Raw genomic sequence first — 7,500 nt, forward strand, 5'->3', positions numbered from 1 at the left:
TGAGGACGATGGATGAGAGCGAAATTGTTGAAAACATGAAGGACCAAGGCGTAATGGACGTGAATTGCATGACCAAGAAAGACGAGAATGTGCGAACGAAAACCGGATTGTGTTTTTTGACCTTTGCTTCAAGTAAAATTCCTGAGTATGTCTATGTTGGATATGAACGTGTTCAAGTAAGACCTTACATTCAAAAACCTATGCCCTGTAATAGATGCCAAAAATTTGGACACACCTCATTACGCTGCATTGATAAAGATACTGATAAAATGTGCGGGAGCTCATGACACCACTACATGTACTGGAAACCCTTCCAAGTGTGCTAACTGTGGAGGTCCCCATCAGTCAGGTTCTGCCGAGTGCAGCAGCCTGAAGAAAGAGACTGAGATAATAGCATACATGAGAGGCCATGATGTTAGTTACCGTGAAGCCAAGAGGAAAGTTGAAGGCTTGACCAACAAGCCCAATACTTCCTACGCTTTAGTAGCAACTAACAACACTCCCAGTGCAAGCAGTGTCAGTCAGGATCTTGCGGCTAAGGACAAAGAAATTGCAGAACTAAAGGAAACGGTTAAAGAATTAATGAGTCAGATTGTTGAATTGAACAAAACTATTAAACAAATTGCTGAATCAACCCAGCAAAAGCAGCAACGTAAGGATGATACCAAATCACAATCTGGATCACACCTTCCCGTCCAGGCGACTCCTGTTAGGACTTCGTCTGGTTTTTGGTCTGCTCCTCGGAGCAGATCATCTTCAACCGGGCGTCTCCCTCGCAGAGAGGCGCAGGACATGGAGGCTTGTCTCCAAATCTTCCCGTGAGAGGTCCCCGGGAAGCTCGGGAGAGGAGGCGCCTCCCTCCCAGAAAAAAGTGAAAAAAGGTGGACAAGACACTTCTGAACCCCATCTTCGCGTTGACCATTATACAATGGAACTGTCGAAGTCTTAGAACTAGAGTAAATGACCTCAGATTATTAGCCTCGTCTTATGCTCCCGATATTATCGTCCTATAAGAAACCCATTTAAACAACCTTATTCCCAATGATTTAGTTTTGTTGAGTTACTACCATCTATGTCGGAAGGATCGAGAGGGTAGGGGTGGAGGCGGAGTTGACATGTACATCCACCAAAACCTCCCTTATACAGAAGTGACTATAGATTCTACTTTGGAGATAGTCGCATGCAAAGTAAAATTCAATAGCACGTATCTGGCTATATGTTCAGTTTATTGTCCACCTGACAATGTGGTAATTTATGATGAGCTCTTTGCTCTACAGGATAGTCTGCCACAAAATAAAGTAATTTTAGGTGATTTTAATGCTCATCATACATTATGGGGTTCCCTTCGGGTGGATGGTAGAGGTGAGCAAGTAGTTAAGCTTATCAATGATTCCGATTTAATCCTTCTGAACGATGGTAGTCCAACGCGAGTGGACGATAATACTGGTAATTTGAGCTATATTGACCTATCTCTGGTCTCTTCAAGAGTAGCAGCCAAGTGCCTGTGGCACACCATTGACGACTCGTTGGGAAGCGACCACTTTCCTATTTCTATTAAATATTCATGCGACACAACCATAACGCCTTCAGCACCTAAATTTAATGTAAAAAGAGCAGACTGGGTCGCCTTCACAAGGAGCGTCAAGCTCGAACTTGTTGGAGAAAGCAATATTCAAAATTCTATTTTAGATGCAGCAATGAAATCCATTCCTAAGACTTCGACAGATAGCGTTAAGCATAGAGTCCCATGGTGGACACCAGATTGCCGCAGGGTACTGTGTGAACACAATAGGGCCTACAGGCTTTTCAAAAATAACATCACAAACGAGAACTTTTGCAATTACAAACTAGCAAGAGCTAGGGCTCGTAGAACAATTAGACAAGCCAAAAGATACTCCTGGCGAAGCTTTGTCTCTACCATTAACATCATCATCATCATCATCATGGGGGCTGATGCCGACGGGGGCGCATAGCCGCATCCACCCTTCGCTTCCACCTACGAGGATCCCTCATGGCTAGGCGCCAGGCAGGGACTCGGCCCATCTGTAGTTCTTCACGGCAGGTTTGGTCGATCTGCCCAAGCCATGACTTCCTTGGTCGTCCCAAAGGCCTCCTCCACCCAGGGTTGTCTCGAATAGAGACGACCTGATGGGCAGGATCATCCTGAGGAAAGCGAGCCAGGTGGCCATATAGCCTGAGTTGGCGATCACGGATTGTGCAGATAACAGGGCTTGTGCCAGTCTCACGGTGCAACCGTTGGTTGGACACATGGTCCCGCCAACAGTACCCCATGATCTGGCGCAAGGACCTATTGCAAAAGGCTTCAAGACGAGCCTCTAAGGCACAGGACAATGTCCAGGTTTCGCTACCGTATAGCAAAACTGGCATTATCAGGGCCTTGAAAACCCGAAGCTTGGTCCTTCTGCACAGGTACCGACATCTCCAAATACACTTGTTGAGAGAGTTCATGACCCCTGCTGCCAGGCCATTAACAGCAACACAAAAATATAGGTTTGTTCCACTGTTAATCAAATCAATAGGAAAAAACATCTTTCAAAATAAGAAACATTCATGAGGGTAATAATTTAGATTCACCTAGAGAGATTGCTATTGCACTCGCCAGGCAGTTCTCTTATACAAGCAGCTCAGAAAATTACCATCCAGCATTCCTGACCATCAAGGAAGCGGCTGAGCTGCAACCCATACACTTTGCAACAGGAGATAAACTTGATTACAATAAAGATCTTACAATGAATGAGCTTGTCCGAGCTTGTCCGAGCCCTAAAAGCCTGCAGAGGAACGTCCCCAGGCCCCGATGAGATTCGGTATGAGATGATAAAGCATCTTAATCATGAAGCCATGATTAAGTTGCTAGAAGTGTACAATGAAATTTAGAAAAGCCAGACTTTTCCAAACTCATGGCACTTCGCCCATATCATTCCCATATTGAAAGGAGGGGGTAATCCCAAACATGCCATCTCCTACCGCCCAATTGTGTTGACAAGTTGCTTATGCAAGGTCATGGAACGAATTGTTAACAGTAGGCTATTGCATTTTTTAAATTCCAGGAATTTACTAGTTGACGAGCAGTGCGGTTTCCGAAAAGGACGCCAAACTCTCGATCAGCTAGTAAAACTGGCCAGTCATATTCAAGAGGCAATTGCCAAAAAACATTTTTTGATCTCAATATTATTAGACATTGAAAAACCCTATGACATGACATGGTGATATGGCCTACTCAGAAAACTTTCTGCTTTCGGCTTACGTGGAAACGCCTTGTTTCATTCAAAATTCCATTTCTGATAGAACTTTTGCTGTCAAATTGTTTTCTGACAATGTCACTTACTCGGACATTTTGTCCAGGCAAACGGGGTCCCACAAGGAAGTGTCTTGTCACCTACTTTATTTTTGTGTATGATAAATGACATCTTACTAGCTCCCCCTCGGAATCTTAAATACTCACTGTACGCTGATGATTGTGCATTATGGCATTCCAGCAGTAATGCAGAATTCTCAGCAAATCGCATCCAATTGGCACTGGATATGATTCATAACTGGGGCCTCCGGTGGGGTTTTAAGTTTTCCACAAGAGTATTGGGATAATTTTTTCACGAAGGAGAATGCCGAACATCAGGCTAACTCTAGACCACCACCCAATACCTATTCAAAATTCTGCTAGATTTCTCGGTCTACTTTTTGATCGTAGACTTAATTGGAAAGACCACATTGGTCAATTAAAGAATAAATGTCAAAAAGCAGTAAATTTATTAAAGTGCATTTCTGAAATTAAATGGGGAGCTGATAGAAAGTCTTTGCTAATGGTATATAAAGCCCTGATTAGGTCTAAAGTAGATTATGGGTCAATCGTGTATGGTTCGGCATCGGCCTCAACTTTGAAAGGTTTGGATGCTGTGCAGAATGCATGTGTGCATAGTTGTCTTGGAGCCCTCAAATGTACAAGGATTGAGCGTCTTGAGTGGAGTAGGCGCTGACCTATGCCGCGAAGGTGGCTCGAGACCCGAGCCACCCTAATGGTAATGGTGCCATTAGGCCCTTTACTATAAGACTCCACGACCTCATCCTTAAAGTCGGTATAGATCTCTCTACCATCGATACCCTGGTTCAAACAAATATAGCGCCATGGGAAACACCCAATTTTACCATCATGGAAGCTTGGCTTCCATCAACCAAGGCCATGGCGCCGGAGGTGGAGGTACGCCAGAGGTTCAGAGAGCTCCTTATTAAACATCTTCCTTTTTTTCATATATATACCGACGACTCCAAGACCGAGCAAGTAGTGGGTGCAGGTGTATGGTCGAATGAATGTGAGTTGAGATTCAGACTGCCGAATCATACATCGATCTTTATTGCCGAACTTTTTGCAATTGATAAAGCTATTGATTTTGCACTATCGACGACCCACGATAGAATAGTCATTTTTTGTGATTCATTAAGTTCACGTAAAGCCATTAAATCATAAGAAACCACTAAAAATGAACTGGGTAATATCATTCGTAAGCTACATAGTGCCAACAAATCAATCAAGCTGATATGGGTGCCAGGCCACTCTGGTATCCATGGCAATGAACAGGCTGACCGACTAGCCTGGTCAACTGGCGATCTGGACCTTAGCATAGTCCGGACAGATCTCAGGTGTTTTGTGTCTCTTACAAAAGCAAAAATCCATCTCCTGTGGCAAAGTGAGTGGACCGACCTGCAACTGCCTAATAAAATCAGGCAAAATATTGAAGTGTGGGACACAGCCCACAGAAAAATAAAATGGAGGAGGTGGTATTGGCCCGCCTAAGGGTCAATGGCACAAGACTGACCCACCTCACTCCCTATATTGAACGAAATTTCCCTCCAATATGCCCACATTGCAATACCATTAATACCATAAAACACATTAACTACATGCCAAATATATAATCCACATCGACAGTACATCCAAAATTATTTCAGAATAAAAAATTTAGAATTTACACTAATAAACACACTATCAGATGATAAAAAAATAATATGTAGAGTAATCGCTTTTCTAAGGGAGACAGAACTTTATGACCTTATTTAGATTGAAAGAATAAATAGGTTCCATTGGCTTAATAACCTTGGTCACATGCCGCAGGTTGATAGCCAAGAAATCCAACAAAAGTAAAAAAAAAAAAAAAAAAAAAAAAAAGGAAGAGCAGCACCAATTGGCACTTTTGAAAAGGAGTGCCTCTTCGAAATTGTCAAAGATCACATACAGATAATAAATGACAAGTCATCAGGTATTGGCAAAGCTGCAAAAAAGCACAGTGTTGGCAAGACATTGCAAATATCTTTTTTTTTTCTAAAACAGGCTGTAGGAAAACTCCCATCCAGGTCAGAAAGGTCAGGGAATCCCTTCGAAAATCGTAAGTTGTATTATGATTCTTAAATGCATACAGATTTTCCTTTTATGACCTATACTGAAATCAAAGATGCATTCATAGTTTAATATTTATTAATACTAGTGTTTCTATGCCCACAGAGCAAAGAACCATTATTCAAGCTATAAGCGGAAAATTAAGAAAACTGGGGGAGGTCCACCACCACAGTCTCTAGATAACATCACGCAAAAGCTCATTGAAGGCGAATTGGAGCCACTGGCGAATGTGTGTGATTCGGATGCTGGAATACATGATGAATCTAATGCCATTACCGGTACTGATATTTCTTTAGAGCAATTGTTTTATATATGAAACTTTCATTAAGCTGTGTAGAGGGGTATAGAAAGTGTATGTATTTTTACACAAATGTGCTTGTCTGATGTCTGCATTTTCTGATTCCATATTCATTCGCTGATAGCAATCCAGGGCCAACCCCGATTGCCACTCCACCTGTGGTTCAAGACATATCAAAAGATGGCGATACCATCGCTTTATCAGAGATGATTTTCACATCTGGTGAGGAAGCAGCAGCCCAAGGACCTAGTTGTGAGGAAGAAAGCGCTAGGCCTACGTGCTCCTCACAGACTACAGCACCGAAACGAAAGACAGACAAAGAAAGATGCAGATTACGACGCTGCTCTTCATGAAGCTGCAGTTCGATGCAGAAAGAAAATGGAATTGGATGAAATATTTCACAAAACACAAATGGAGTTTTTTAAGAGAATATCATGAGAAACAAATGGAATACCATGAGAAAGAAATGGAAGTGTTACAACTCCAAAAGTTATATTGGGTGGAAAAAAACAAGGAATAGGAATCTGCATTTAGTAAAAGTCGGTAAATAAAACATTTGTCATAAATCTTTTCTAGTTTTATTTTTGGTATGTTCACACCTAATATTAAGAGATTACACATATATTCCCATAACATTTAAAACTATACTGTCTTTGTACATTACAAATACATGTCCTCCTGCCACTTCACAACCACACCTTGCACCAAAAATGTTATACAAATCTTGCACAGAAAACTCCACCAAAAAAACATTATACTATATCAAATGTAATATAAAAAAATAATATTAACTTGCATCTATAAAAATGGTGTACTTGAGAATACACACTACTGACAATGGCTGCTCTTTTCCTTAAACCTTGTGCTCTACTGGTGTTAGCAGCTCCTTCCCCTTCAACTTCATATTCATTATGAAATCTAGTCTCTCCATCATTGGATGGAACAACGTCCCTGTGTTTGATGGCTATATTATATAAAACAGCAGCACTGCTTATTGCCAACATAGATGTATTCAGTTTAGTTCGTAACTGAGAAGAGAGTATTCTAAACCTTCTCTTCCATACACCAAATGCCCTCTCTATAACATTCCTTGTCTTGGCGTGTGCTGCATTATACCTTGCTTCAGAGTCTGTGGTAGGGTTACTTATTGGTGTCATTAAGTATGCTCGTAGAGGATAAGCAGAATCCCCTAGCATATGACCTGTATACTGGCCTTGCTCCAATTTCATACACAGAATCTATCATGCACAGAACCTGGTCACCGACAAACGATATTATAAAATTCAAGGTTAGGCCCACATACACCTTGAACATTTAATGAAAAAAATCCCTTTCGGCATCTGAATTCTTCAGCATGCCCCCTCCCCCTCTGAATGGCTAGCCTATCTGGAAATACAACATGACGCTTAAATGTACGAGCAATTGACAACAAAGTTTCTTTGATGCATCTACTGACAAACTGTTGTGATACACCAAAGTCGTATGCAACTGTCAACTTCAAGCTGCCAGTAGCCATCCATCTCAAAGTAATGAACAGCCTTGTGTGTGTGTGTGTGGGGGGGGGGGGGGCAGAAGCGCCCATAAATAGGGAAAACATTGCTGTTATAATAATGTAAACACATTACACATAGCGATATACATATAACTATAACTATGTAACTATAGATAGATAGATAGATAGATACAAATATAAGATAGATAGATATAGATGTATTAAATTATATCTATAGTTATATATTTAGTTTACATATATATATATATATATATATATATATATATATATATATATATATAT

This window comes from Penaeus vannamei, chromosome 39, assembly GCF_042767895.1.
Source record: "Penaeus vannamei isolate JL-2024 chromosome 39, ASM4276789v1, whole genome shotgun sequence".
Lineage (NCBI taxonomy): Eukaryota > Metazoa > Arthropoda > Malacostraca > Decapoda > Penaeidae > Penaeus > Penaeus vannamei.